Source organism: Ranitomeya variabilis, chromosome 1, assembly GCF_051348905.1.
Source record: "Ranitomeya variabilis isolate aRanVar5 chromosome 1, aRanVar5.hap1, whole genome shotgun sequence".
NCBI classification, from domain to species: Eukaryota; Metazoa; Chordata; class Amphibia; order Anura; family Dendrobatidae; genus Ranitomeya; species Ranitomeya variabilis.
The window spans coordinates 1,003,361,922-1,003,382,778 of record NC_135232.1 but is presented as its reverse complement, the minus strand read 5'-3'; the positions used below and the strand labels follow the sequence as shown (position 1 = coordinate 1,003,382,778).

Sequence of the window (20,857 nt, the reverse complement as noted above, 5' to 3'; positions counted from 1 at the left end):
GGTTTTATGTAAAAAAAAAAAAAAAAAAAAAAAAAAGAAGGTGTGTGTTCCAAATGTAGCGGGTATAACTCAGTGGTAGAGCATTTGACTGCAAATCAAGAGGTCCTTGGTTCAACTCTGAGTGCCCCCTCCAGATACTTTTTCAACAGATTAAACATGCTTTTTTACCTATATGTTCATGGAAATTTTAGAACCATATGAAGTTGAATTCATGTTTATGTACTTTCTTAATGTGAATACTATTTCAGAAATGTAGCAAAAAGTTCATGTTGATGTGCCTTCTTAATATGAAAACAATTTAAAAATGTTGGAAAATGCTTGAGAAATTTTGTCTGAAAAGAAATCGACAAAAGATACATATGGCACATTGGAAGACTCTAATCCCCAGAAATGAGTTGTAAAATATAAGTACCTTAGTGTTTCTTTGTACTTTTTGAATTAATGAAATCTGTTTAGCAAAGTAAAATGCACATTATCATAAAAAAAAGTCACCATGATATAAACTGCGCAAAAATATTTTAGTTTTTACGTAAAAAAAAAAAAAAAAGAGGGTGTGTTTTCCAAATGTAGGGGGTATATCTCAGTGGTAGAGTATTTGCCTGCACATCAAGAGGTCCTTGGTTCAACTCAGTGTGCCCCCTCCAGATACTTTTTCAACAGATTAAACATGCTTTTTACCTATATGTTCATGGAAATTTTAGAACCATATGAAGTTGAATTCATGTTTATGTACTTTCTTAATGTGAATACTATCTCAGAAATGTAGCAAAAAGTTCATGTTGATGTGCCTTCTTAATATGAAAACAATTTAAAAATGTTGGAAAATGCTTGAGAAATTTTGTCTGAAAAGAAATCGACAAAAGATACATATGGCACATTGGAAGACTCTAATCCCCAGAAATGAGTTGTAAAATATAAGTACCTTAGTGTTTCTTTGTACTTTTTGAATTAATGAAATCTGTTTAGCAAAGTAAAATGCACATTATCATAAAAAAAAGTCACCACGATATAAACTGCGCAAAAATATTTTAGTTTTTACGTAAAAAAAAAAAAAAAAGAGGGTGTGTTTTCCAAATGTAGGGGGTATATCTCAGTGGTAGAGCATTTGCCTGCACATCAAGAGGTCCTTGGTTCAACTCCGTGTGCCCCCTCCAGATACTTTTTCAACAGATTAAACATGCTTTTTACCTATATGTTCATGGAAATTTTAGAACCATATGAAGTTGAATTCATGTTTATGTACTTTCTTAATGTGAATACTATCTCAGAAATGTAGCAAAAAGTTCATGTTGATGTGCATTCTTAATATGAAAACAATTTAAAAATGTTGGAAAATGCTTGAGAAATTTTGTCTGAAAAGAAATCGACAAAAGATACATATGGCACATTGGAAGACTCTAATCCCCAGAAATGAGTTGTAAAATATAAGTACCTTAGTGTTTCTTTGTACTTTTTGAATTAATGAAATCTGTTTAGCAAAGAAACATGCACATTATCATAAAAAAAGTCACCATGATATAAACTGCGCAAAAATATTTTAGTTTTTATGTAAAAAAAAAAAAAAAAGAGGGTGTGTTTTCCAAATGTAGGGGGTATATCTCAGTGGTAGAGCATTTGCCTGCAGATCACGAGGTCCTTGGTTCAACTCCGAGTGCCCCCTCCAGATACTTTTTCAACAGATTAAACATGCTTTTTACCTATATGTTCATGGAAATTTTAGAACCATATGAAGTTGAATTCATGTTTATGTACTTTCTTAATGTGAATACTATCTCAGAAATATAGCAAAAAGTTCATGTTGATGTGCCTTCTTAATATGAAAACAATTTAAAAATGTTGGAAAATGCTTGAGAAATTTTGTCTGAAAAGAAATCGACAAAAGATACATATGGCACATTGGAAGACTCTAATCCCCAGAAATGACTTGTAAAATATAAGTACCTTAGTGTTTCTTTGTACTTTTTGAATTAATGAAATCTGTTTAGCAAAGTAAAATGCACATTATCATAAAAAAAAAGTCACCATGATATAAACTGCGCAAAAATATTTCAGTTTTTACGTAAAAAAAAAAAAAAAAAAAGAGGGTGTATTTTCCAAATGCAGGGGGTATATCTCAGTGGTAGAGCAATTGACTGCAGATCAAGAGGTCCTTGGTTCAACTCCGAGTTCCCCCTCCAGATACTTTTTCAACAGATTAAACATGCTTTTTACCTATATGTTCATGGAAATTTTAGAACCATATGAAGTTAAATTCATGTTTATGTACTTTCTTAATGTGAATACTATTTTAGAAATGTAGCAAAAAGTTCATGTTGATGTGCCTTCTTAATTTGAAAACAATTTAAAAATGTTGGAAAATGCTTGAGAAATTTTGTCTGAAAAGAGATCGACAAAAGATACATATGGCACATTGGAAGACTCTAATCCCCAGAAATGAGGTGTAAAATAAAAATACCTTAGTGTTTCTTTGTACCTTTTGAATTAATGAAATCTGTTTAGCAAAGTAAAATGCACATTATCATAAAAAAAGTCACCACGATATAAACTGCGCAAAAATATTTCAGTTTTTACGTAAAAATCAAAAACAAAAAAGAGGGTGTGTTTTCCAATTGTAGGGGGTATACCTCAGTGGTAGAGCATTTGACTGCACATCAAGAGGTCCTTGGTTCAATTCCAAGTGCCCCTTCCAGATACTTTTTCAACAGATTAAACATGCTTTTTTACCTATATGTTCATGGAAATTTTAGAACCATATGAAGTTGAATTCATGTTTATGTACTTTCTTAATGTGAATACTATTTCAGAAATGTAGCAAAAAGTTCATGTTGATGTGCCTTCTTAATATGAAAACAATTTAAAAAAAGTTGGAAAATGCTTGAGAAATTTTGTCTGAAAAGAAATCGACAAAAGATACATATGGCACATTGGAAGACTCTAATCCCCAGAAATGAGTTGTAAAATAAAAATACCTTAGTGTTTCTTTGTACTTTTTGAACTAATGAAATCTGTTAAGCAAAGTAAAATGCACATTATCATAAAAAAAGTCACCACGATATAAACTGCGCAAAAATATTTCAGTTTTTACGTAAAAAAAAAAAAAAAAGAGGGTGTGTTTTCAAAATGTAGGGGGTATAGCTCAGTGGTAGAGCATTTGACTGCAGATCAAGAGGTCCTTGGTTCAACTCCGAGTGCCCCCTCCAGATACTTTTTCAACAGATTAAACATGCTTTTTTACCTATATGTTCATGGGAATTTTAGAACCATATGAAGTTGAATTCATTTTTATGTACTTTCTTAATGTGAATACTATTTCAGAAATGTAGCAAAAAGTTCATGTTGATGTGCCTTCTTAATATGAAAACAATTTAAAAATGTTGGAAAATGCTTGAGAAATTTTGTCTGAAAAGAAATCGACAAAAGATACATATGGCACATTGGAAGACTCTAATCCCCAGAAATGACTTGTAAAATAAAAATACCTTAGTGTTTCTTTGTACTTTTTGAATTCATGAAATCTGTTTAGCAAAGTAAAATGCACATTATCATAAAAAAAGTCACCACGGTATAAACTGCGCAAAAATATTTCAGTTTTTACGTAAAAAAAAAAAAAAAAGAGGGTGTATTTTCCAAATGTAGGGGGTATAGCTCAGTGGTAGAGCATTTGACTGCAGATCAAGAGGTCCTTGGTTCAACTCTGAGTGCCCCCTCCAAATACTTTTTCAACAGATTAAACATGCTTTTTTACCTATATGTTCATGGAAATTTTAGAACCATATGAAGTTGAATTCATGTTTATGTACTTTCTTAATGTGAATACTATTTCAGAAATGTAGCAAAAAGTTCATGTTGATGTGCCTTCTTAATATGAAAACAATTTAAAAATGTTGGAAAATGCTTGAGAAATTTTGTCTGAAAAGAAATCGACAAAAGATACATATGGCACATTGGAAGACTCTAATCCCCAGAAATGACTTGTAAAATAAAAATACCTTAGTGTTTCTTTGTACCTTTTGAATTAATGAAATCTGTTTAGCAAAGTAAAATGCACATCATCGTAAAAAAAAGTCACCACGATATAAAACTGTGCAAAAATATTTCAGGTTTTATGTAAAAAAAAAAAAAAAAAAAAAAAGAGGGTGTGCTTTCCAAATGTAGGGGGTATAGCTCAGTGGTAGAGCATTTGACTGCAGATCAAGAGGTCCTTGGTTAAACTCTGAGTGCCCCCTCCAGATACTTTTTCAACAGATTAAACATGCTTTTTTACCTATATGTTCATGGAAATTTTAGAACCATATGAAGTTGAATTCATGTTTATGTACTTTCTTAATGTGAATACTATTTCAGAAATGTAGCAAAAAGTTCATGTTGATGTGCCTTCTTAATATGAAAACAATTTAAAAATGTTGGAAAATGCTTGAGAAATTTTGTCTGAAAAGAAATCGACAAAAGATACTTATGGCACATTGGAAGACTCTAATCCCAAGAAATGAGTTGTAAAATAAAAATACCTTAGTGTTTCTTTGTACTTTTTGAATTAATGAAATCTGTTTAGCAAAGTAAAATGCACATTATCATAAAAAAAAGTCACCACGATATAAACTGCGCAAAAATATTTTAGTTTTTACGTAAAAAAAAAAAAAAAAGAGGGTGTGTTTTCCAAATGTAGGGGGTATATCTCAGTGGTAGAGCATTTGCCTGCACATCAAGAGGTCCTTGGTTCAACTCCGTGTGCCCCCTCCAGATACTTTTTCAACAGATTAAACATGCTTTTTACCTATATGTTCATGGAAATTTTAGAACCATATGAAGTTGAATTCATGTTTATGTACTTTCTTAATGTGAATACTATCTCAGAAATGTAGCAAAAAGTTCATGTTGATGTGCATTCTTAATATGAAAACAATTTAAAAATGTTGGAAAATGCTTGAGAAATTTTGTCTGAAAAGAAATCGACAAAAGATACATATGGCACATTGGAAGACTCTAATCCCCAGAAATGAGTTGTAAAATATAAGTACCTTAGTGTTTCTTTGTACTTTTTGAATTAATGAAATCTGTTTAGCAAAGAAAAATGCACATTATCATAAAAAAAGTCACCATGATATAAACTGCGCAAAAATATTTTAGTTTTTATGTAAAAAAAAAAAAAAAAGAGGGTGTGTTTTCCAAATGTAGGGGGTATATCTCAGTGGTAGAGCATTTGCCTGCAGATCAAGAGGTCCTTGGTTCAACTCCGAGTGCCCCCTCCAGATACTTTTTCAACAGATTAAACATGCTTTTTACCTATATGTTCATGGAAATTTTAGAACCATATGAAGTTGAATTCATGTTTATGTACTTTCTTAATGTGAATACTATCTCAGAAATATAGCAAAAAGTTCATGTTGATGTGCCTTCTTAATATGAAAACAATTTAAAAATGTTGGAAAATGCTTGAGAAATTTTGTCTGAAAAGAAATCGACAAAAGATACATATGGCACATTGGAAGACTCTAATCCCCAGAAATGACTTGTAAAATATAAGTACCTTAGTGTTTCTTTGTACTTTTTGAATTAATGAAATCTGTTTAGCAAAGTAAAATGCACATTTTCATAAAAAAAAAGTCACCATGATATAAACTGCGCAAAAATATTTCAGTTTTTACGTAAAAAAAAAAAAAAAAAAGAGGGTGTATTTTCCAAATGCAGGGGGTATATCTCAGTGGTAGAGCATTTGCCTGCACATCAAGAGGTCCTTGGTTCAACTCCGTGTGCCCCCTCCAGATACTTTTTCAACAGATTAAACATGCTTTTTACCTATATGTTCATGGAAATTTTAGAACCATAGGAAGTTGAATTCATGTTTATGTACTTTCTTAATGTGAATACTATCTCAGAAATGTAGCAAAAAGTTCATGTTGATGTGCCTTCTTAATATGAAAACAATTTAAAAATGTTGGAAAATGCTTGAGAATTTTTGTCTGAAAAGAAATCGACAAAAGATACATATGGCACATTGGAAGACTCTAATCCCCAGAAATAAGTTGTAAAATAAAAATACCTTAGTGTTTCTTTGTACCTTTTCAATTAATGAAATCTGTTTAGCAAAGTAAAATGCACATTATCATAAAAAAAGTCACCACGATATAAACTGCGCAAAAATATTTCAGTTTTTACGTAAAAAACAAAAAAAAGAGGTTGTGTTTTCCAAATGTAGGGGGTATAGCTCAGTGGTAGAGCATTTGACTGCAGATCAAGAGGTCCTAGGTTCAACTCCGTGTTCCTCCTCCAGATACTTTTTCAACAGATTAAACATGCTTTTTACCTATATGTTCATGGAAATTTTAGAACCATATGAAGTTGAATTCATGTTTATGTACTTTCTTAATGTGAATACTATTTCAGAAATGTAGCAAAAAGTTCATGTTGATGTGCCTTCTTAATATGAAAACAATTTAAAAATGTTGGAAAATGCTTGAGAAATTTTGTCTGAAAAGAAATCGACAAAAGATACATATGGCACATTGGAAGACTCTAATCCCCAGAAATGACTTGTAAAATAAAAATACCTTAGTGTTTCTTTGTACTTTTTGAATTAATGAAATCTGTTTAGCAAAGTAAAATGCACATCATCGTAAAAAAAAGTCACCACGATATAAAACTGTGCAAAAATATTTCAGGTTTTATGTAAAAAAAAAAAAAAAAAAAAAAAAAAGAGGGTTTGCGCATTCCAAATGTAGGGGGTATAGCTCAGTGGTAGAGCATTTGACTGCAGATCAAGAGGTCCTTGGTTCAACTCCGAGTGCCCCCTCCAGATACTTTTTCAACAGATTAAACATGCTTTTTTACCTATATGTTCATGGAAATTTTAGAACCATATGAAGTTGAATTCATGTTTATGTACTTTCTTAATGTGAATACTATTTCAGAAATGTAGCAAAAAGTTCATGTTGATGTGCCTTCTTAATATGAAAACAATTTAAAAATGTTGGAAAATGCTTGAGAAATTTTGTCTGAAAAGAAATCGACAAAAGATACATATGGCACATTGGAAGACTCTAATCCCCAGAAATGATTTGTAAAATATAAGTACCTTAGTGTTTCTTTGTACTTTTTGAATTAATGAAATCTGTTTAGCAAAGTAAAATGCACATTATCATAAAAAAAAGTCACCATGATATAAACTGCGCAAAAATATTTTAGTTTTTACGTAAAAAAAAAAAAAAAAGAGGGTGTGTTTTCCAAATGTAGGGGGTATATCTCAGTGGTAGAGCATTTGCCTGCACATCAAGAGGTCCTTGGTTCAACTCCGTGTGCCCCCTCCAGATACTTTTTCAACAGATTAAACATGCTTTTTACCTATATGTTCATGGAAATTTTAGAACCATATGAAGTTGAATTCATGTTTATGTACTTTCTTAATGTGAATACTATCTCAGAAATATAGCAAAAAGTTCATGTTGATGTGCCTTCTTAATATGAAAACAATTTAAAAATGTTGGAAAATGCTTGAGAAATTTTGTCTGAAAAGAAATCGACAAAAGATACATATGGCACATTGGAAGACTCTAATCCCCAGAAATGACTTGTAAAATAAAAATACCTTAGTGTTTCTTTGTACTTTTTGAATTAATGAAATCTGTTTAGCAAAGTAAAATGCACATTATCATAAAAAAAAAGTCACCATGATATAAACTGCGCAAAAATATTTCAGTTTTTACGTAAAAAAAAAAAAAAAAAAGAGGGTGTATTTTCCAAATGCAGGGGGTATATCTCAGTGGTAGAGCAATTGACTGCAGATCAAGAGGTCCTTGGTTCAACTCCGAGTTCCCCCTCCAGATTCTTTTTCAACAGATTAAACATGCTTTTTTACCTATATGTTCATGGAAATTTTAGAACCATATGAAGTTGAATTCATGTTTATGTACTTTCTTAATGTGAATACTATTTCAGAAATGTAGCAAAAAGTTCATGTTGATGTGCCTTCTTAATATGAAAACAATTTAAAAATGTTGGAAAATGCTTGAGAAATTTTGTCTGAAAAGAAATCGACAAAAGATACATATGGCACATTGGAAGACTCTAATCCCCAGAAATAAGTTGTAAAATAAAAATACCTTAGTGTTTCTTTGTACCTTTTCAATTAATGAAATCTGTTTAGCAAAGTAAAATGCACATTATCATAAAAAAAGTCACCACGATATAAACTGCGCAAAAATATTTCAGTTTTTACGTAAAAAACAAAAAAAAGAGGGTGTGTTTTCCAAATGTAGGGGGTATAGCTCAGTGGTAGAGCATTTGACTGCAGATCAAGAGGTCCTAGGTTCAACTCCGTGTGCCTCCTCCAGATACTTTTTCAACAGATTAAACATGCTTTTTACCTATATGTTCATGGAAATTTTAGAACCATATGAAGTTGAATTCATGTTTATGTACTTTCTTAATGTGAATACTATTTCAGAAATGTAGCAAAAAGTTCATGTTGATGTGCCTTCTTAATATGAAAACAATTTAAAAATGTTGGAAAATGCTTGAGAAATTTTGTCTGAAAAGAAATCGACAAAAGATACATATGGCACATTGGAAGACTCTAATCCCCAGAAATGACTTGTAAAATAAAAATACCTTAGTGTTTCTTTGTACTTTTTGAATTAATGAAATCTGTTTAGCAAAGTAAAATGCACATCATCGTAAAAAAAAGTCACCACGATATAAAACTGTGCAAAAATATTTCAGGTTTTATGTAAAAAAAAAAAAAAAAAAAAAAAAAAAAGAGGGTTTGCGCATTCCAAATGTAGGGGGTATAGCTCAGTGGTAGAGCATTTGACTGCAGATCAAGAGGTCCTTGGTTCAACTCCGAGTGCCCCCTCCATATACTTTTTTAACAGATTAAACATGCTTTTTTACCTATATGTTCATGGAAATTTTAGAACCATATGAAGTTGAATTCATGTTTATGTACTTTCTTAATGTGAATACTATTTCAGAAATGTAGCAAAAGTTCATGTTGATGTGCCTTCTTAATATGAAAACAATTTAAAAATGTTGGAAAATGCTTGAGAAATTTTGTCTGAAAAGAAATCGACAAAAGATACATATGGCACATTGGAAGACTCTAATCCTCAGAAATGAGTTGTAAAATAAAAATACCTTAGTGTTTCTTTGTACCTTTTGAATTAATGAAATCTGTTTAGCAAAGTAAAATGCACATTATCATAAAAAAAGTCACCACGATATAAACTGCGCAAAAAAATTTCAGTTTTTACGTAAAAAAAAAAAAAGAGGGTGTGTTTTCCAAATGTAGGGGGTATAGTTCAGTGGTAGAGCATTTGACTGCAGATCAAGAGGTCCTTGGTTCAATTCCAAGTGCCCCCTCCAGATACTTTTTCAACAGATTAAACATGCTTTTTTACCTATATGTTCATGGAAATTTTAGAACCATATGAAGTTGAATTCATGTTTATGTACTTTCTTAATGTGAACACTATTTCAGAAATGTAGCAAAAACTTCATGTTGATGTGCCTTCTTAATATGAAAACAATTTAAAAATGTTGGAAAATGCTTGAGAAATTTTGTCTGAAAAGAAATCGACAAAAGATACATATGGCACATTGGAAGACTCTAATCCCCAGAAATGAGTTGTAAAATATAAGTACCTTAGTCTTTCTTTGTACTTTTTGAATTAATGAAATCTGTTTAGCAAAGTAAAATGCACATTATCATAAAAAAAGTCACCATGATATAAACTGCGCAAAAATATTTCAGTTTTTACGTAAAAAAAAAAAAAAAAGAGGGTGTGTTTTCCAAATGTAGGGGGTATATCTCAGTGGTAGAGCATTTGACTGCAGATCAAGAGGTCCTTGGTTCAACTCCGTGTGCCCCCTCCAGATACTTTTTCAACAGATTAAACATGCTTTTTACCTATATGTTCATGGAATTTTAGAACCATATGAAGTTGAATTCATGTTTATGTACTTTCTTAATGTGAATACTATTTCAGAAATGTAGCAAAAAGTTCATGTTGATGTGCCTTCTTAATATGAAAACAATTTAAAAATGTTGGAAAATGCTTGAGAAATTTAGTCTGAAAAGAAATCGACAAAAGATACATATGGCACATTGGAAGACTCTAATCCCCAGAAATGACTTGTAAAATAAAAATACCTTAGTGTTTCTTTGTACTTTTTGAATTAATGAAATCTGTTTAGCAAAGTAAAATGCACATCATCGTAAAAAAAAGTCACCACGATATAAAACTGTGCAAAAATATTTCAGGTTTTATGTAAAAAAAAAAAAAAAGAGGATGTGCGTTCCAAATGTAGGGGGTATAGCTCAGTGGTAGAGCATATGACTGCAGATCAAGAGGTCCTTGGTTCAACTCCGAGTGCCCCCTCCAGATACTTTTTTAACAGATTAAACATGCTTTTTTACCTATATGTTCATGGAAATTTTAGAACCATATGAAGTTGAATTCATGTTTATGTACTTTCTTAATGTGAATACTATCTCAGAAATGTAGCAAAAAGTTCATGTTGATGTGCCTTCTTAATATGAAAACAATTTAAAAATGTTGGAAAATGCTTGAGAAATTTTGTCTGAAAAGAAATCGACAAAAGATACTTATGGCTAGTGTTGAGCGATACCGTCCGATACTTGAAAGTATCGGTATCGGAATGTATCGGCCGATACCGGCAAAGTATCGGATCCAATCCGATACCGATACCCGATACCAATACAAGTCAATGGGACTCAAGTATCGGACGGTATTCCAGATGGTTCCCAGGGTCTGAAGGAGAGGAAACTCTCCTTCAGGCCCTGGGATCCATATAAATGTGTAAAAGAAAGAATTAAAATAAAAAATATCGCTATACTCACCTCTCCGACGCAGCCTGGACCTCAGCGAGGGAACCTGCAGCGTTGTTTGTTTAAAATTCGCGCTTTTACTTGGTTACGTGAAGTCCGGGCTTGTGATTGGTCAGGGCGGCCATGTTGCCGGGACGCGGACCAATCACAGCAAGCCGTGACGAAATTACGTCACGGCTTGCTGTGATTGGTCCGCGTCCCGGCAACATGGCCGCCATTAACCAATCACAAGCCGGGACGTCACGGGAGGCTGGACACGCGCCCATTTTAAAATGCGCGCGTGTCCAGCCTCCAGTGACGTCCCGGCTTATGATTGGTCACGGCGCCATGTTGCCGGGACGCGGACCAATCACAGCAAGCCGTGACGAAATTACGTCACGGCTTGCTGTGATTGGTCCGCGTCCCAGCAACATGGCCGCCATTAACCAATCACAAGCCGTGACGTCACGGGAGGCTGGACACGCGCGCTTTTTAAAATGGGCGCGTGTCCAGCCTCCCGTGACGTCCCGGCTTGTGATTGGTTGCGCCGCGGTCAACCAATCACAAGCCGGGAGGCTGGACACGCGCGCATTTTAAAATTTTAAAATGGGCGCGTGTCCAGCCTCCCGGCTTGTGATTGGTTGACCGCGGCGCAACCAATCACAAGCCGGGACGTCACGGGAGGCTGGACACGCGCCCATTTTAAAATGCGCGCGTGTCCAGCCTCCCGTGACGTCCCGGCTTGTGATTGGTTGCGCCGCGGTCAACCAATCACAAGCCGGGAGGCTGGACACGCGCGCATTTTAAAATTTTAAAATGGGCGCGTGTCCAGCCTCCCGGCTTGTGATTGGTTGATCGCGGCGCAACCAATCACAAGCCGGGACGTCACGGGAGGCTGGACACGCGCCCATTTTAAAATGCGCGCGCGTCCAGCCTCCCGTGACGTCACGGCTTGTGATTGGTTGCGTCTCCCATGTGACTGCGACGCAACCAATCACAAAGCCGGGACGTAATTTTAAAATCCTTAAGGACCTGAAATTACGTCACGGCTTGCTGTGATTGGTTGCGTCGCCCATGTGACTGCGACGCAACCAATCACAACGCCGGAACGTAATTTTAAAATCCTGAAGGACCTGAAATTACGTCACGGCTTGCTGTGATTGGTTGCGTCCCGGTCACATGGGCGGCACGCAACCAATCACAAGCCGGGACTCACGTAAAGGAAAGAAAAGCGTGAATTTTAAACAAAGAACGCTGCCGCTTCCCTCGGTAAGGTGCAGGCTGCGTCGGAGAGGTGAGTATAGCAATATTTTTTATTTTAATTCTCTCTTTTACACATTTTTACATTAATGTTGTTTCGATACTGATACCCGATATCACAAAAATATCGGATCTCGGTATCGGAATTCCGATACAGCAAGTATCGGCCGATACCCGATACTTGCAGTATCGGAATGCTCAACACTACTTATGGCTCATTGGAAGACTCTAATCCCCAGAAATGAGTTGTAACATAAAAATACCTTAGTGTTTCTTTGTACCTTTTGAATTAATGAAATCTGTTTAGCAAAGTAAAATGCACATTATCATAAAAAAAGTCACCACGATATAAACTGCGCAAAAATATTTCAGTTTTTACGTAAAAAAAAAAAAAGAGGGTGTGTTTTCCAAATGTAGGGGGTATAGCTCAGTGGTAGAGCATTTGACTGCAGATCAAGAGGTCCTTGGTTCAACTCTGAGTGCCCCCTCCAGATACTTTTTCAACAGATTAAACATGCTTTTTTACCTATATGTTCATGGAAATTTTAGAACCATATGAAGTTGAATTCATGTTTATGTACTTTCTTAATGTGAATACTATTTCAGAAATGTAGCAAAAAGTTCATGTTGATGTGCCTTCTTAATATGAAAACAATTTAAAAATGTTGGAAAATGCTTGAGAAATTTTGTCTGAAAAGAAATCGACAAAAGATACATATGGCACATTGGAAGACTCTAATCCTCAGAAATGAGTTGTAAAATAAAAATACCTTAGTGTTTCTTTGTACTTTTTGAATTAATGAAATCTGTTTAGCAAAGTAAAATGCAAATCATCGTAAAAAAAAGTCACCACGATATAAAACTGTGCAAAAATATTTCAGGTTTTATGTAAAAAAAAAAAAAAAAAAAAAAAAGATGGTGTGCGTTCCAAATGTAGGGGGTATAGCTCAGTGGTAGAGCATTTGACTGCAGATCAAGAGGTCCTTGGTTCAACTCCGAGTGCCCCCTCCAGATACCTTTTTAACAGATTAAACATGCTTTTTTACCTACAGGTCCTTCTCAAAAAATTAGCATATAGTGTTAAATTTCATTATTTACCATAATGTAATGATTACAATTAAACTTTCATATATTATAGATTCATTATCCACCAACTGAAATTTGTCAGGTCTTTTATTGTTTTAATACTGATGATTTTGGCATACAACTCCTGATAACACAAAAAACCTGTCTCAATAAATTAGCATATTTCACCCGTCCAATCAAATAAAAGTGTTTTTTAATAACAAACAAAAAAACCATCAAATAATAATGTTCAGTTATGCACTCAATACTTGGTCGGGAATCCTTTGGCAGAAATGACTGCTTCAATGCGGCGTGGCATGGAGGCAATCAGCCTGTGACACTGCTGAGATGTTATGGAGGCCCAGGATGCTTCAATAGCGGCCTTAAGCTCATCCAGAGTGTTGGGTCTTGCGTCTCTCAACTTTCTCTTCACAATATCCCACAGATTTTCTATGGGGTTCAGGTCAGGAGAGTTGGCAGGCCAATTGAGCACAGTAATACCATGGTCAGTAAACCATTTACCAGTGGTTTTGGCACTGTGAGCAGGTGCCAGGTCATGCTGAAAAATGAAATCTTCATCTCCATAAAGCATTTCAGCCGATGGAAGCATGAAGTGCTCCAAAATCTTTTGATAGCTAGCTGCATTGACCCTGCCCTTGATGAAACACAGTGGACCAACACCAGCAGCTGACATGGCACCCCACACCATCACTGACTGTGGGTACTTGACACTGGACTTCAGGCATTTTGGCATTTCCTTCTCCCCAGTCTTCCTCCAGACTCTGGCACCTTGATTTCCGAATGACATGCAAAATTTGCTTTCATCAAAAAAAAGTACTTGGGACCACTTAGCAACAGTCCAGTGCTGCTTCTCTGTAGCCCAGGTCAGGCGCTTCTGCCGCTGTTTATGGTTCAAAAGTGGCTTTACCTGGGAAATGCGGCACCTGTAGCCCATTTCCTGCACACGCCTGTGCACGGTGGCTCTGGATGTTTCCACACCAGACTCAGTCCACTGCTTCCTCAGGTTCCCCAAGGTCTGGAATCGGTCCTTCTCCACAATCTTCCTCAGGGTCCGGTCACCTCTTCTCGTTGTACAGCGTTTTCTGCCACATTGTTTCCTTCCAACAGACTTACCATTGAGGTGCCTTGATACAGCACTCTGGGAACAGCCTATTTGTTGAGAAATTTCTTTCTGGGTCTTACCCTCTTGCTTGAGGGTGTCAATGATGGCCTTCTTGACATCTATCAGGTCGCTAGTCTTACCCATGATGGGGGTTTTGAGTAATGAACCAGGCAGGGAGTTTTTAAAAGCCTCAGGTATCTTTTGCATGTGTTTAGAGTTAATTAGTTGATTCAGAAGATTAGGGAAATAGGTCATTTAGAGAACCTTTTCTTGATATGCTAATTTATTGAGACAGGTTTTTTGGGTTATCAGGAGTTGTATGCCAAAATCATCAGTATTAAAACAATAAAAGACCTGACAAATTTCAGTTGGTGGATAATGAATCTATAATATATGAAAGTTTAATTGTAATCATTACATTATGGTAAATAATGAAATTTAACACTATATGCTAATTTTTTGAGAAGGACCTGTATATGTTCATGGAAATTTTAGAACCATATGAAGTTGAATTCATGTTTATGTACTTTCTTAATGTGAATACTATCTCAGAAATGTAGCAAAAAGTTCATGTTGATGTGCCTTCTTAATATGAAAACAATTTAAAAATGTTGGAAAATGCTTGAGAAATTTTGTCTGAAAAGAAATCGACAAAAGATACTTATGGCACATTGGAAGACTCTAATCCCCAGAAATGAGTTGTAAAATAAAAATACCTTAGTGTTTCTTTGTACCTTTTGAATTAATGAAATCTGTTTAGCAAAGTAAAATGCACATTATCATAAAAAAAGTCACCACGATATAAACTGCGCAAAAATATTTCAGTTTTTACGTAAAAAACAAAAAAAAGAGGGTGTGTTTTCCAAATGTAGGGGGTATAGCTCAGTGGTAGAGCATTTGACTGCAGATCAAGAGGTCCTTGGTTCAACTCCGTGTGCCCCCTCCAGATACTTTTTCAACAGATTAAACATGCTTTTTACCTATATGTTCATGGAAATTTTAGAACCATATGAAGTTGAATTCATGTTTATGTACTTTCTTAATGTGAATACTATTTCAGAAATGTAGCAAAAAGTTCATGTTGATGTGCCTTCTTAATATGAAAACAATTTAAAAATGTTGGAAAATGCTTGAGAAATTTTGTCTGAAAAGAAATCGACAAAAGATACATATGGCACATTGGAAGACTCTAATCCCCAGAAATGACTTGTAAAATAAAAATACCTTAGTGTTTCTTTGCACTTTTTGAATTAATGAAATCTGTTTAGCAAAGTAAAATGCACATCATCGTAAAAAAAAGTCACCACGATATAAAACTGTGCAAAAATATTTCAGGTTTTATGTAAAAAAAAAAAAAAAAAAAAAAAAAAAAAAAAAAAAAAAAAAAAAAAGAGGGTTTGCGCATTCCAAATGTAGGGGGTATAGCTCAGTGGTAGAGCATTTGACTGCAGATCAAGAGGTCCTTGGTTCAACTCCGTGTGCCCCCTCCAGATACTTTTTTAACAGATTAAACATGCTTTTTTACCTATATGTTCATGGAAATTTTAGAACCATATGAAGTTGAATTCATGTTTATGTACTTTCTTAATGTGAATACTATTTCAGAAATGTAGCAAAAGTTCATGTTGATGTGCCTTCTTAATATGAAAACAATTTAAAAATGTTGGAAAATGCTTGAGAAATTTTGTCTGAAAAGAAATCGACAAAAGATACATATGGCACATTGGAAGACTCTAATCCTCAGAAATGAGTTGTAAAATAAAAATACCTTAGTGTTTCTTTGTACCTTTTGAATTAATGAAATCTGTTTAGCAAAGTAAAATGCACATTATCATAAAAAAAGTCACCACGATATAAACTGCGCAAAAATATTTCAGTTTTTACGTAACAAAAAAAAAAAGAGGGTGTGTTTTCCAAATGTAGGGGGTATAGTTCAGTGGTAGAGCATTTGACTGCAGATCAAGAGGTCCTTGGTTCAACACCGAGTGCCCCCTCCAGATACTTTTTTAACAGATTAAACATGCTTTTTTACCTATATGTTCATGGAAATTTTAGAACCATATGAAGTTGAATTCATGTTTATGTACTTTCTTAATGTGAATACTATCTCAGAAATGTAGCAAAAAGTTCATGTTGATGTGCCTTCTTAATATGAAAACAATTTAAAAATGTTGGAAAATGCTTGAGAAATTTTGTCTGAAAAGAAATCGACAAAAGATACTCATGGCTAGTGTTGAGCGATACCGTCCGATACTTGAAAGTATCGGTATCGGAAAGTATCGGCCGATACCGGCAAAGTATCGGATCCAATCCGATACCGATACCCGATACCAATACAAGTCAATGGGACTCAAGTATCGGACGGTATTCCTGATGGTTCCCAGGGTCTGAAGGAGAGGAAACTCTCCTTCAGGCCCTGGGATCCATATAAATGTGTAAAAGAAAGAATTAAAATAAAAAATATCGCTATACTCACCTCTCCGACGCAGCCTGGACCTCAGCGAGGGAACCGGCAGCGTTGTTTGTTTAAAATTTGCGCTTTTACTTGGTTACGTGAAGTCCGGGCTTGTGATTGGTCAGGGCGGCCATGTTGCCGGGACGCGGACCAATCACAGCGAGCCGTGACGAAATTACGTCACGGCTTGCTGTGATTGGTCCGCGTCCCGGCAACATGGCCGCCATTAACCAATCACAAGCCGGGACGTCACGGGAGGCTGGACACGCGCCCATTTTTAAAAGCGCGCGTGTCCAGCCTCCAGTGACGTCCCAGCTTATGATTGGTCACGGCGCCATGTTGCCGGGACGCGGACCAATCACAGCAAGCCGTGACGAAATTACGTCACGGCTTGCTGTGATTGGTCCACGTCCCAGCAACATGGCCGCCATTAACCAATCACAAGCCGTGACGTCACGGGAGGCTGGACACGCGCGCTTTTTAAAATGGGCGCGTGTCCAGCCTCCCGTGACGTCCCGGCTTGTGATTGGTTGCGCCGCGGTCAACCAATCACAAGCCGGGAGGCTGGACACGCACGCATTTTAAAATTTTAAAATGGGCGCGTGTCCAGCCTCCCGGCTTGTGATTGGTTGACCGCGGCGCAACCAATCACAAGCCGGGACGTCACGGGAGGCTGGAGACGCGCCCATTTTAAAATGCGCGCGTGTCCAGCCTCCCGTGACGTCCCGGCTTGTGATTGGTTGCGCCACGGTCAACCAATCACAAGCCGGGAGGCTGGACACGCGCGCATTTTAAAATTTTAAAATGGGCGCGTGTCCAGCCTCCCGGCTTGTGATTGGTTGATCGCGGCGCAACCAATCACAAGCCGGGACGTCACGGGAGGCTGGACACGCGCCCATTTTAAAATGCGCGCGCGTCCAGCCTCCCGTGACGTCACGGCTTGTGATTGGTTGCGTCTCCCATGTGACTGCGACGCAACCAATCACAAAGCCGGGACGTAATTTTAAAATCCTTAAGGACCTGAAATTACGTCACGGCTTGCTGTGATTGGTTGCGTCGCCCATGTGACTGCGACGCAACCAATCACAACGCCGGAACGTAATTTTAAAATCCTGAAGGACCTGAAATTACGTCACGGCTTGCTGTGATTGGTTGCGTCCCGGTCACATGGGCGGCACGCAACCAATCACAAGCCGGGACTCACGTAAAGGAAAGAAAAGCGTGAATTTTAAACAAAGAACGCTGCCGCTTCCCTCGGTAAGGTGCAGGCTGCGTCGGAGAGGTGAGTATAGCAATATTTTTTATTTTAATTCTCTCTTTTACACATTTTTACATTAATGTTGTTTCGATACTGATACCCGATATCACAAAAATATCGGATCTCGGTATCGGAATTCCGATACAGCAAGTATCGGCCGATACCCGATACTTGCAGTATCGGAATGCTCAACACTACTTATGGCTCATTGGAAGACTCTAATCCCCAGAAATGAGTTGTAACATAAAAATACCTTAGTGTTTCTTTGTACCTTTTGAATTAATGAAATCTGTTTAGCAAAGTAAAATGCACATTATCATAAAAAAAGTCACCACGATATAAACTGCGCAAAAATATTTCAGTTTTTACGTAAAAAAAAAAAAAGAGGGTGTGTTTTCCAAATGTAGGGGGTATAGCTCAGTGGTAGAGCATTTGACTGCAGATCAAGAGGTCCTTGGTTCAACTCTGAGTGCCCCCTCCAGATACTTTTTCAACAGATTAAACATGCTTTTTTACCTATATGTTCATGGAAATTTTAGAACCATATGAAGTTGAATTCATGTTTATGTACTTTCTTAATGTGAATACTATTTCAGAAATGTAGCAAAAAGTTCATGTTGATGTGCCTTCTTAATATGAAAACAATTTAAAAATGTTGGAAAATGCTTGAGAAATTTTGTCTGAAAAGAAATCGACAAAAGATACATATGGCACATTGGAAGACTCTAAGGCTACGTTCACACGATCCGTTTTTCACTGCGGATTTTTCCGGTCCTTTTTCGGGGAAATCCGCAGTGGAAAACGGCGGTGCTTCTCTCGGCGGATTTGTGTCCTTTTTCTTCTGCGGATTCCACTGCGGGTTTCCAACTGCAGTTTCCTATTGGTGCTGTTGGAAACCCGCAGCGGAATCCGCTGAAAGAATTGACATGGTACTTCTTTTTTCCGTTGGCAAATCCGCGCGGATTTTCCAGCGAAAAAAAGGATCGTCGGCACAGCGGGTTTTGTTTTCCATAGGGTAACATTGTACTGTACCCTGCATGGAAAACGGCTGCGGATCCGTAGCTGCAATTCCGCTACGGATCCGCAGCAAAAAACGGATCATGTGAACGTAGCCTTATCCCCAGAAATGAGTTGTAAAATATAAGTACCTTAGTGTTTCTTTGTACTTTTTGAATTAATGAAATCTGTTTAGCAACGTAAAATGCACATTATCATAAAAAAAAGTCACCATGATATAAACTGCGCAAAAATATTTCAGTTTTTACGTAAAAAAAAAAAAAAAAAAGAGGGTGTGCGTTCCAAATGTAGGGGGTATAGCTCAGTGGTAGAGCATTTGACTGCAGATCAAGAGGTTCTTGGTTCAACACCGAGTGCCCCCTCCAGATACCTTTTTAACAGATTAAACATGCTTTTTTACCTATATGTTCATGGAAATTTTAGAACCATATGAAGTTGAATTCATGTTTATGTACTTTCTTAATGTGAATACTATTTCAGAAATGTAGCAAAAAGTTCATGTTGATGTGCCTTCTTAATATGAAAACAATTTAAAAATGTTGGAAAATGCTTGAGAAATTTTGTCTGAAAAGAAATCGACAAAAGATACATATGGCACATTGGAAGACTCTAATCCCCAGAAATGAGTTGTAAAATATAAGTACCTTAGTGTTTCTTTGTACTTTTTGAATTAATGAAATCTGTTTAGCAACGTAAAATGCACATTATCATAAAAAAAAGTCACCATGATATAAACTGCGTAAAAATATTTCAGTTTTTACGTAAAAAAAAAAAAATAAAAGAGGGTGTGCGTTCCAAATGTAGGGGGTATAGCTCAGTGGTAGAGCATTTGACTGCAGATCAAGAGGTTCTTGGTTCAACACCGAGTGCCCCCTCCAGATACCTTTTTAACAGATTAAACATGCTTTTTTACCTATATGTTCATGGAAATTTTAGAACCATATGAAGTTGAATTCATGTTTATGTACTTTCTTAATGTGAATACTATTTCAGAAATGTAGCAAAAAGTTCATGTTGATGTGCCTTCTTAATATGAAAACAATTTAAAAATGTTGGAAAATGCTTGAGAAATTTTGTCTGAAAAGAAATCGACAAAAGATACTTATGGCTAGTGTTGAGCGATACCGTCCGATACTTGAAAGTATCGGTATCGGAAAGTATCGGCCGATACCGGCAAAGTATCGGATCCAATCCGATACCGATACCCGATACCAATACAAGTCAATGGGACTCAAGTATCGGACGGTATTCCTGATGGTTCCCAGGGTCTGAAGGAGAGGAAACTCTCCTTCAGGCCCTGGGATCCATATAAATGTGTAAAAGAAAGAATTAAAATAAAAAATATCGCTATACTCACCTCTCCGACGCAGCCTGGACCTCAGCGAGGGAACCGGCAGCGTTGTTTGTTTAAAATTCGCGCTTTTACTTGGTTACGTGAAGTCCGGGCTTGTGATTGGTCAGGGCGGCCATGTTGCCGGGACGCGGACCAATCACAGCAAGCCGTGACGAAATTACGTCACGGCTTGCTGTGATTGGTCCGCGTCCCGGCAACATGGCCGCCATTAACCAATCACAAGCCGGGACGTCACGGGAGGCTGGACACGCGCCCATTTTAAAAAGCGCGCGTGTCCAGCCTCCAGTGACGTCCCGGCTTATGATTGGTCACGGCGCCATGTTGCCGGGACGCGGACCAATCACAGCAAGCCGAGACGAAATTACGTCACGGCTTGCTGTGATTGGTCCGCGTCCCAGCAACATGGCCGCCATTAACCAATCACAAGCCGTGACGTCACGGGAGGCTGGACACGCGCGCTTTTTAAAATGGGCGCGTGTCCAGCCTCCCGTGACGTCCCGGCT

General features: G+C 36.7%; 4 non-coding genes across 4 annotated transcripts; all 4 read left to right on the top strand.

Moving 5' to 3' along the window:
* Window positions 1-3,125: 3,125 nt before the first annotated feature.
* On the top strand, window positions 3,126-3,197 carry TRNAC-GCA (transfer RNA cysteine (anticodon GCA)). Its single transcript has one exon. It is a non-coding gene; the product is annotated as a tRNA-Cys (tRNA).
* A 3,521-nt stretch (window positions 3,198-6,718) lies between these two features.
* Window positions 6,719-6,790, top strand: TRNAC-GCA (transfer RNA cysteine (anticodon GCA)). The gene has a single exon. It is a non-coding gene; the product is annotated as a tRNA-Cys (tRNA).
* Window positions 6,791-8,776: 1,986 nt separating this feature from the next.
* On the top strand, window positions 8,777-8,848 carry TRNAC-GCA (transfer RNA cysteine (anticodon GCA)). The gene has a single exon. It is a non-coding gene; the product is annotated as a tRNA-Cys (tRNA).
* A 4,170-nt stretch (window positions 8,849-13,018) lies between these two features.
* TRNAC-GCA (transfer RNA cysteine (anticodon GCA)) lies at window positions 13,019-13,090 on the top strand. The gene has a single exon. It is a non-coding gene; the product is annotated as a tRNA-Cys (tRNA).
* The last annotated feature ends 7,767 nt before the right edge of the window (window positions 13,091-20,857 follow it).